Genomic DNA, 11,264 nt, shown 5'->3' with positions numbered 1-11,264 from the left:
AGTACATGTGAAACAAGCCTGTTCCCTAATTTGAATTAATAATAATAATAATAATAATAATAATAATAATAAGAGAGAAAAAAAAGATTTCAGTCTAGGGAGGAGCAGCAGTGATCACATGTCGGCTGCTGGAAAGAACTGGATTCTCTTTCATCACCAAAAAACTAAGTTTGTTGTACAATAAGGATCAGGAGATAACCCTGGTCACTAGGAGACCTTGGAAGGGAAAGAAGGAAGATTATGTTTGGAATAAAAACAGGGTTGGATGAGTTCCAGAAAGCAGGCTTCTCAAACTCGTGGACAACAATCTGCTGAAGAAGAAAACTTTAAGAAGCCAACTCCAAGCAACATGTAAAGAAGTAAGATGAGGGAAGCTGCCTCAAGAAAGAAGTCGGCTGGTTCTCAGCCAAAGAATCTCGAACCAGCCCTCCCAGGAAGATGGTTCCGTCACTCTGCTGAGAACCCCGCTTCTAATTCTGAGTGGAAGACGAGGAAGAACAACCAAAAGTCTCCTGGCAATGGAGATGGTGGCAGTACCTGCCCCAGGGCCCCCACCTCCCCTGCAGAAGAAACTGGCACAGGCTGACCACAGATCTTTAAGAATAGAATTGAAGTGAAAGTGAAGATTCCCAAAGAGCTAAAGCCATGGCTGGTGGAGGACTGGGACTTGGTTACCAGGCAGAAGGAGTTCCAGCTCCTTGCTAAAACAAATGGAGATGCCATTTTTGAGGAGTATGCTAATTGTAAGAAATCTCAGGGAAATATTGATAATAAGGAGTATGCAATTAATGAACTTGTAGGAGGGATAAAAGAGTATTTCAATATGATGCTGGGCACTCAGCTGCTCTACAATGCCGAAATCCTTCTGTCACACCCCATGAACCATTGTTGCAGACCTGTGTGGCATCACACTTAGTGCGATGATTTGTGAGAATTGGGGCAATGTTGGCTTATACACCCCTTGATGAGAAAAGCCTGGCATTATTGTTGGGCTGTTTCCATGATTTTCATAAATATCTGTCAAAGAATTCTGCCTCTCTGTTCACTGCCAGTGATTACCTCGTGGCTTCTTCTGTCTACCATCCAAAAGCCCTGTGAAGGTCTACTGACCGCTCACCTCGTCTGGTATCTGTAAACACTTCTCTTTAGTCCTTTCATTGTATAATTGATGTTCTTTAAAACTGTCGATGTAAAGTGGGCTTCTGTTTCAGTTTGTTTCCTGTTCTGTAGTAAAAACAGAAAATAAAAGGAGTGCCTGGCTCCTTTCCTCATTTCCAAGTTGCTACCAGTGACAAAGAAGAAATTCAGTAGAATATTTTATTGCCTAGTTGACAACATTGCTTGAATGTTGGTAGTTCTATCCCTTTGACACTACATGGTTTTCTAATATGTGTTAATACTATGTGATAAGATGCCGTGATTCCTAGTGCCAAAGGTTCAACTTAATGTATATACCTGGAATCCCATGCATTTGTCCGCCCGCCCTCCCTCCGTCCCTCCTTCCCTCCCCCACCTCTGGTGCTTGACATAAACAACCCAACTTGTTGTTACTTAGGCATTCATTCTATCTTTGCTCAGATTGTTGAAGGATGGTGGTTTTTGTTTTCTGGTTTCTGTATTTGAGTCTAATGTACATTCTAACATGATAGAGGCAATGCATTAGTGTGTAGCCACAGTTTTGTGAAAAGTTGATATTTTAGGAATTGTATTTCAGATCTTAAATAAAACTTGTTTCTAAATTTCGAAGCAAAAAAAAAAATAAAAAAGATTTCAGTTAATGCAGAGAATGACTATCAAAAGAAAATCCAAATCCTCCTTGGGGTAAAAGTATGGTATTATACCTATGACTAAGTAGAAAATAGCTGAGTGGAAACAATACTGATAAACTTTTGTTGAAAGATATGATATCCTATTTAGAAGTCTTTAAACTGCCTTTAGTAATAGCAGTTTCACTTATGAATGCATTTTGAAACTTACATTTTAGGAATAAGATAATTGTTGACAAGATATTGTAGTGGAATCTTTCATAATTTACTTCTCAATGACAGATTGTCATATTAACCAATGTTTTATTTTCTTTTCGACAGCCATAAAAATTGGGCTTTTAAAATACTTGTATGCTTACCAAGAAAAGGCAATGCTGCTCCAGTGATTGTTTATGATAGCTTTAAAATGAACTTCATTTATGTCATTCAATTAAATAACATGCAAAAGGATGATGTATTGGTACAAGGGAAATAGATTTATCTTTATGCCCAAACATGACATGCTGGAGATACTTACTAAAGGAAAATTATTAAAAAGCAATCACTGTCAAATTAGTTTTAATAAAAAGAACTTTTAAAAATTAAGGAATGTAGTAAAAATATATTGTGCACAAGTGTTCTATATGCAGAAAGACTTCAAAGGTATTTTTTTCTGCAGTCTCCTTTCTTAAAAAGCAGAAAACTGAAGAAAAAAGCATTCCTGAGAACTATTCAAGATATTTTTAGACTAGATAGTTATAATTGATGAATTATTTAACGCTTATCTTAATCATATAATTTATGCTTATCTATATGATTTCAGAGATAAGGGATAAGTGCAATTACCTCACTAAAATCCACCACATCAGATAAGATTGGTTTTCTTTTCCATCTGTTGGTTAATGTGCAGTTTTCAATCTGGTCTGAAAGCATTTCTGATTATCTATTCTAGACAATATATCAATATATCCAGATACATTCTAATGTGTAATATATATATATATATATATATATATATATATATATATATATATATTCACAATGCTAGCCTTAAAATCAGTAATCTCATACCCTAAGCCACTGATTTCTCTGAGGAAATATTAAAGGGATACTTAGCGAAGCTTAGATAAATATGATGCACTGATAATCTTTCCAGTCCCAGACTAATCAATGAAAGCAATAGAAAAATAGTCTGATTCTTACTCCTGATAGTAGTTATGTAATAGTAAGGCTTCAAGTTTTGTAGTATTAGGATAACTTTTTCCTGTCTCTGATTTTAGTAAAAGACTGAACTGGACCTCAAGACCATTTCCATGTTGAAAATTCTTGGCCATCACCATTTCTTGGTAACCAAAGACCTGCGATGCCATAGAAACTGTACCTTCCCTGTGTGTGTAGAAATTTCTCTGCTCAGAAACAACATGAGCTTCGTGATTTTGTTTGGAGAAAAAAATTTAAATAATGGTCACTCAATAATTTGCAAACATTTTTGTTTAATTTGATTTTAAATTTTCTGTAATCAAAACATAATTACTTAATTTTCTCCATTTATGTCCCTCCCTCTAAACTCTCTGATGTAACTGATCATGCCTTCTCCCTCTCAAATTCATGACAGCATTATGTATGTGTTAGGGTATTCTAATTTTATTTATTTATTTTTGCTGATATAGATTTATTATACAACCATTGCTTAGTTGTATAATACAGGTATCAATGTATTCTAGAATTATGTAGGAAAATTGTGTCTTATGCTATGCACTGAGTATATATATATATATATATATATATATATATATATATATATATATTTGTAATATTGATATTGAATATATTTTATATTCAACATATTTGAACTGATCAATGAATATAGGAACAATAGATTATATTAAATAACTATGTATAGGGCTGGAGAGAAGAATGTTAACCTAAGACCAATTGCTGCTCTTGCAGAGGACCACGTTTTCTTTAATTAATTGTAAGTATTCACACATTTGTATGTATTATATATGCAGTGCTAAATATATAAATAGGACTAACTCAGTACATGTAACATCAGTTGTCTGTATATGATTTCATGGCTGCTCACTTGATGTTAGGTGTCCAATTTGGGAATTGTTACTCGGGTAAAACTCATTATGCCACTCCCAGGATTCCTTAGTTGTCCACAAATCTACAGTTGGGGCCATGTGATGATGCTTTCCATTTTCATGTTTGCATGTTTATTGATATCTTCTTTACTCAGGCTTGTGTAAGAAGCCGTGTTGATGAGACATCATGGGTATAGCTTTCCTGACTTTTCTATGAGATGCAGTCTCACAGCAGACTTCCTGTTCCTCTAACTCTGTCAGTCTTTCTGTCCCCACCTGAAAGATGTACCCTGAGGAGCAGGATTTGTGTTATAGATGCATCTGCTGGGTCTGAGCACCACTGAAACACTTGTCCTGTGCATTTTGATCATTTATGGTTTTCTCTATTTGTCTCTGTTTGATGCAAAGGGAAGTTTTTTTATGAAGTTTGAGAGCTACATTTATCTGTAGTATAAGAATAAATATTGAGAATCTGGTTAGGAATATGCTGGTTTTAGTAAATTGATATCAATAATATTTAAATAAAAGTTCCTATAGTTTATAAATTCATAAATCTTAATTTCATGACTGGGAACAAGCCCATTTCTTAGCAACATTTTGGAAAACATTAGACAATGTTTACTGTTTATTCAATATTACTTTAATTAAATAAAATGTCATTTCATAAAAAAATATACATTATTTCTTTAAAAACAAGAATCATATGGGTTGATAGTCTTCCATTTTTAATTGGCTTCCTGTCATATTTTCTGTGATCTATCTTCAAAATAGTTCATGTTGAGGATTGTCCCTAGATATGAGTTATAAAAGGCATTGGTTCACAGTGCATGGACCACATCAAAGTTTGTTCTGTGTATCAAGAGTGAGCTCCAATTCTCACAGACCGAAATCTAAAAACATGGTTGTTGCATAGTGAGTTGAAGACTGGATTCTGCATCCATCACGGGAACTCTCTCTTCTTTTGCTCACCTATTATGGTGTTATATTCATCTGGTTTTCTCCTGCTATGAGTGTCCACTTTAAGGATTCCAGCTTGCATAACTAAACACTAAAAAATAAATTCTGTTAACTCTGTCCCAGAATTCTATGTAGCAGCAAAGAATGCATAAAATTCATGTAATTATATTCATTATAACCTGTCCATTTAAATTTGTTAGAGGATTCTGGATAAAGAGTTGTTACACCCCAGTCTCATAGCCTGGAAAGTTGCAGTATAAAGAAGATGCCATAAAGGTTTTAAAACATAGGGGTGGTGAATTGCCTTGAAAAAGTGAATGCCATAAATTTCCTTTGAGCAATCCATATTGCTGTCTCTGATATTTTCTGCTGTATATACTTCTTATAATAATAGGAGTGCATAATATCTGTTGATTGGTTATGATGATGCTTAAGAAATTAAGCATAACCTTGAAAAATAAAATGAAGACCAGATAATTTAAAACACATTGAATACTCAAACCATCTTTGAGGTTACTGCTGGCCAGTTAAATAAATCATCAGAATCTTTACAATATTTGGGGTGTTTAGGATATAAATCACCAAAACATTACAAAATAATTCACTTAATTTGTCTTTCCTTTCTGCTCTGAGGTCATTAAACACCTGGAATTAGAAGTTGTTAATTTTATTTACATATGCCAAAACCATATCCAAATTTTGGAGAAAATCTTTTGCTTTTAATACTTGTTTTTACTAAAATACTCAAATGCTCCTTATCCATTGATTTGGTAGTGTATACAGATGTTGGTTGTTGCATTTCCTTAGAAGTTAGAATTGAAAATTTTATCTCACTTATTTAGGATATCTGAGTTAAACATATAAACATCCCATGAAAGTGATAATGTTGGCTGCATTTGAAGCTCTGACCTTGGTCTCACAAGGACAATCTTCATCTTTTTCTTCTATGACAATAAGCACAGATCAGAGAGATCTTTAATCAGTTATCTTGGCCTCTAGTATTATTCTAACTTCAAAAGTATTTTATAGAATACTGACCTCTTTCAAAGAATGACTTTTAACTTTATCAACTGTTTCATGATTATACTCCCCCCTCTAATATGCTGAGTAAAGACATGAAAGCCACATTTGCATCTGTAGTGAATCACAACACAAATAGTGCATTGTACTCCATTTAAATTATACAAGAGTCTCCCACTTGTGCTTCTGATCAGTCACACGGACTGTAAGTCAGTCACTGTCTCCTCTCCTGCCTTTTATATGCATTATATTATAGGATGACTGGGTCCTGGTTACTTCAGATATTTCTATGTAATTGCAAAGTGAAATAAGCAGCCAAGTATTCCAACATTAAAAACCATCATACTTACCTGGGGAAATGAATTTATTCAATCATTTTTGGAAATTCATACCAAAATACCCAGGTTCTGGCTATCAGTAACCTTAGAGAGTTCTTTGATGATGCTCTTTGACTTATTTAGGTATAGTTAAAGAATAGTATCATATTCGTCATACTTGGAACGATGCTGGAATTTCTAACATGCTAGTGTATAATCTTTGTTTTTCTGTATTTATAAGGTACCACTCAGACTTTGATCCTTGCTGTAAATTTATATGATCCATTTATTGTTTCATTGATAAAAGATTATTTTAAGACACTTATATTGCGTGCTCTCAAAGATGATCCGTAGTCCGTAAGGCTAAGATTTCTTTATAAAGATAAACACCAGCCCAAACGCAAGCCAGAGCATGCCCAGAGGCCGCAAGCTAGCGTGGACAGAGAGAAGGGGCATCCGCGTGTTCGTGGGCTCTTAAGAATTCTCTCTGCATCATCTTGGACCTCCCCTGAACACACCATCATGGGCGTGGCCAGGCATACCGGTGGGGGCTACTAGGAGGCGAGGCTACAGTGTCTCCCTACACACCTCTTAAATCATTACAGCATATAAGTCTAAAATATAATCAAAAAGAACTTTTTCTGGGTGATTCTACTTATATTTGTGTGCAATAAAAATAGTTTTGTCACTAGAACCCATGATTATCTATCAGCCTTACTGAATGCATGATATATTATGAAAAAAAAATCCCTCTATTATTTTGTTTTAGTTAAAGTACATGATCTTATTTGCCAAATTACTTAGACAATGCATATTTATTTCTGGACTGTGTAGAGATGTGCATGAAATTTCTATTGAAATTAATTATACTGACACTCTCAATAAATAACCTAGAAAGAGATTTGGAGTAATTTGGTATCCTTTTTATAATGTGGTTACTTCCCTTTGACTTTTATGGTTGTTAGGTGGGCATCTAAAGAGAGCTTACTACAGAGTTCTGAAATTGTTTGTTATTGGACTCAAGAACTTTTAAGCTCTTATATATAGAAAGCAAAGCACAAAGATTTACAAGGTGCAAATCCCTGATGCACAAACTGCACTCATTTTAAATTTGGTTCATAGCTGACATCATTGGAGCTAATAGAAGAATCTTATGCAGAAGCCTAAAAATATGTCCCTGCTGCTTTATTCATAAGATAGGAACATTGTCGTTCTCAAAACTCTGATTATTTGAATTGCATAAATATCACCATGTCATAAGCATTTAAAATCCTGTCTTAAGCTGGGTTGTTTCATTGTCCACATTTTCATTTTGTTTCTTACTCTCCAAATTTCCATCAATTCAATATTCTTAAGAAGTTATCTTTAGGGGATTTAAGAGTGAATAGTGTTTGAAGGGCACAAATCTGGACAAGGATATTACTCTATGTTTAAAATAATGTCTTATCACACTTTTGCACATATAATGGGGAGGTATTATGATACTTGGACTCCCCTTCCTCCTCAAAGGAAGAGTGAATTAGAAGTCCCTTAAAAGACTTATAAAGCTGCTCATATTAAATTTCCATTAATGCTGGAGTGACTGGGAAACATTCACATTATGATATAAAATATTACCCACTGTGCAAATCATATTTCTCTGAAAATATTGAAGAATCTAATGCATACTTGATCTGCTTATATGAGATTAGTCTTACTTGTGGGGTATAGAAATATTAAAATAGTGAAAAAAAATCTTTGTGGACTTATGAAATTATTTAGCAAATGTGATATATATAGATATAGATATAGATATAGATATAGATATAGATATAGATATAATATAGATGTAATCTCCTGAAAATCAAGTATACAGGGGAAAGAATAAATGCTGTCCAGAAAGAAAAGAAGAGACAGGAATAGGCAGAACAAAATGGGGGAGTGATGCAGAGGGAAAGAAAGACTGAGAAGGAGGAAGATGAGGGGACAGAAAAGGAGAGGGAGACTAAAAGTGAGATTACCTTTATCCCTAAGGTAATTTGTTCCCACTACTTTTAACATATTTTTTCATTGAACATAGGTCAACAATTACTGATGTATATCAAATAACTCAAAATAACAATTACAATTTGTTATGTAAAACACTGCTGAAAACCTTTGTTGAGGTTTCAAAATCAGAGCAAGATCTGTCTGAGATGCTGGAAGTTCACTGTAAGAAAGGTCGTATTTGCTTTTCTTCGTATTAAAAGATCTGGTATCAAAAGATGAAAAAAGCTTTACCCACTCATAGGGTTGAACAGGGATTACTGTAAGTAGAGATACAATTGTATATTGTTGTGATTTTAATATGATGTTATATAATTTTCCATTGTGATAGGAAACCTGGGTATATATGAATCCAGGCTGTGCTATCATGTACCATAAAATGCCTGCTATTATGATTTAGCACAAGATATTGGAAACTCATGTGTGTCTCTGAATTATCAATAACTAAGGTCAGAAGTAAACCTCTCTCTGTTAATCATGCATTTCATTGTGTTATGCTTTTGTGGCTTTGTTTTGTCAGTATCACTGAGAGAAAAGTTGATAACTCAAGTAAACTTTGAAGCCTATATTTTAGAAAATCCTCCCATACACAAAATGGGTTTCAAGAAAATTTCAATGCAAGATGCAAAACACTGTTATTATTGATAGGAAAAAAATTGAAAAAAAAATAAAAAGCACCCCTAATATGAATATATTTGAAAGCGAAAGACATTGTGGAAAAAATGTCAAGTGTACTAGTTCCAGGAGGTGGCACTCTTGTACTGTTCATTGTGTTGTGAAAACTTAGTATATAGATTTTTCCTCCCTTTCTCTATACAAACACAAATACACACACATTGTTTGACATATGTGCATATGCACATATAATTAAATGTACTCTTCACATAGCAACATTATATCACAAAATTTCCATTCATTCACATATTATATTATGAGAGGTAAAGAATGATTTACTTTAGCATGGAATTTGAGACATTTTCTTCAAAAACGCTTGGTGGATTTCTTGTAAAATTAGTGCATATAAATCGTGTTTCATCATTGACTCAGTAAAGGTTTAAGGTAGAATAATTTTCTTTCAGTGAATTCATATTTCATAGGAAAATACTGTTCCTATGCACCTGTTATTTGATGACTTTGATTATCTTGGTGGTGGAGCATGAAATACAACCATCTAATGTAAGAAGACAGAAAGGCTACTGTAATGTTCAAATTCACTGTTTATTGAAATCTGAAGCTTAACATATTCGGTATAATGCAATATTATATTAAGGTAAAAACAATGCAAGTATGTTCATTATATCTTACTTTAATAACCAGAGAACTGAATCTTAGTTAAAGAAAAACTCGTTAAGAAATGACACTCAAGCATTCCAAACACCTGGGGTAGTAGGGGTGAATATGAGTATTAAAAAAATAAAAAAAAAAAGCATTGAGAGTACGCAGTTTGGCAAACAAAGTTTATTGGAATGAACAGCAATAGATTTTGACATAGTTTAAAGATATAAATACAGTTTGAGAAGCATTCAAAAATGTGGAAAAACACTTTGACAAATCAAAACTTGTTTTTTCTTCATTATACTAGATATCTCACGCATCCTCAAGCCAATTTCTGTTATCATTTTCTCTCTCTGTGTATGAGTCAATATGATGCTAACTGTGGAGCACGGGGCTTTAATGTAAAAACAAGTCTGAAGTCTGCTCTTGCCTGCAACATGCTAGGGAGGTGACCTTGAATCAGTTGCTTAACCTGTCTAGAAACTGGCAGCCTCTCGAGAAAATGAGGGCAATGCCACTTGGATTAGAGTGCCTGTGACAGATGTGTTCTTGCTTCAAGTTTTGTTTTCAAGGCAGGATTTGTAATGCTAGGAAGGAAACTTAAAATCAAGTTTTAATTCCTGCTCTCGTAATCTTTTTGTAATTCTGGTTACATAAAAACGATAATTTTTCTAAGTGCTGCTTGTGTTGTTGTTTTTTACATAATGGGTATATTCATTCATTTAATGTAAAAGTCATTGTTTTGAAACACCAGCTTTACCAACATAACAGAGCATGTTTCTTCCTGTATAAAAGGAAGAAAAAACAAAACAGAACAACATTGGTTTGCATTGTATCATTTTTCTGTTTGATAAGCTCAGTTTCAGGAGAAATCTGACATACATTGCATGATTTTTCAACTTAGACCTGTCTCAAACTTAATGGGCAATAAATTTCATGACCTGATTACATTCCAGACATTTTATGGTTACAGTTGTATGGCTTTATCAAATATGTGTTTTGAATACAGGCATGCAAAGTCTTGTGCAACACAGTATAAAAATAAATAGTATTTGGGATTTGAGATAAATGCTGGTACATTAAGAGTAAGTAATTACATTGTTCTAGAAAGGCTACCACCATGGAGTCTGATCAACAGGAATTCTGAACATCACAACAAAAGTTAATGAAAGAAAAACTATATTAATGAAATAACTATGAGCTATATGATAAAGGAAGAAACACCTCTATATTTAACTTGGTCATTTTTTCTAAAGTAAAAAGAAAAGTAAATATAGTGTTTTGTTCTCAAACTTTTAAACATACCATATAATTTTAAAATTAGTCCTAAGTAAATTAAATTTTACCACTTCTAGTTTTAAAAGCAACTGAAAGTTCTTAGATCTATTTTTACTATAATGACATGAGAATTATATATATTTCATTAATACCTTTTCTTTCTGCTACTACTAAAATGTTTTTGCAAATAAAAATAAAGAAAATCTTCAAAGCTCATCACAATGGAATATGGTCCATCGTTTGTCCATATATGCAATATATGTGTTTGTGTGTATTATCTTTACATGCAAAATGTAACATTTTACTTTAAATAGCATGGGAATTTGAAAGGTGTTAAAGCTGCATTATGCTAATTTGAATAAGTAAAGATTTAATGGCATAACTTTCATCAAGATTGGTTTTGGTTCAAATAAAAAACACCATTCTTAATTTTAAAGTCTTTAGGTATTGATCATTCTTAGAATAATTAAACTTACACAGAAATACTTGGTGGTATTACCACTTTTCCTTATATAGGATGTGAACTTTAGACATATGTTACCTTTATGTTGGGGATACTA

General features: G+C 33.4%; 1 pseudogene; it reads left to right on the top strand.

Annotated features, from left to right (window-relative positions):
* Window positions 1-271: 271 nt before the first annotated feature.
* Window positions 272-1,098, top strand: LOC100762034 (annotated as a pseudogene).
* The last annotated feature ends 10,166 nt before the right edge of the window (window positions 1,099-11,264 follow it).

Source organism: Cricetulus griseus (genome assembly GCF_003668045.3).
Source record: "Cricetulus griseus strain 17A/GY chromosome 1 unlocalized genomic scaffold, alternate assembly CriGri-PICRH-1.0 chr1_1, whole genome shotgun sequence".
Taxonomy (NCBI): Eukaryota; Metazoa; Chordata; class Mammalia; order Rodentia; family Cricetidae; genus Cricetulus; species Cricetulus griseus.
This window is presented reverse-complemented; position numbering and strand designations above follow the sequence as displayed.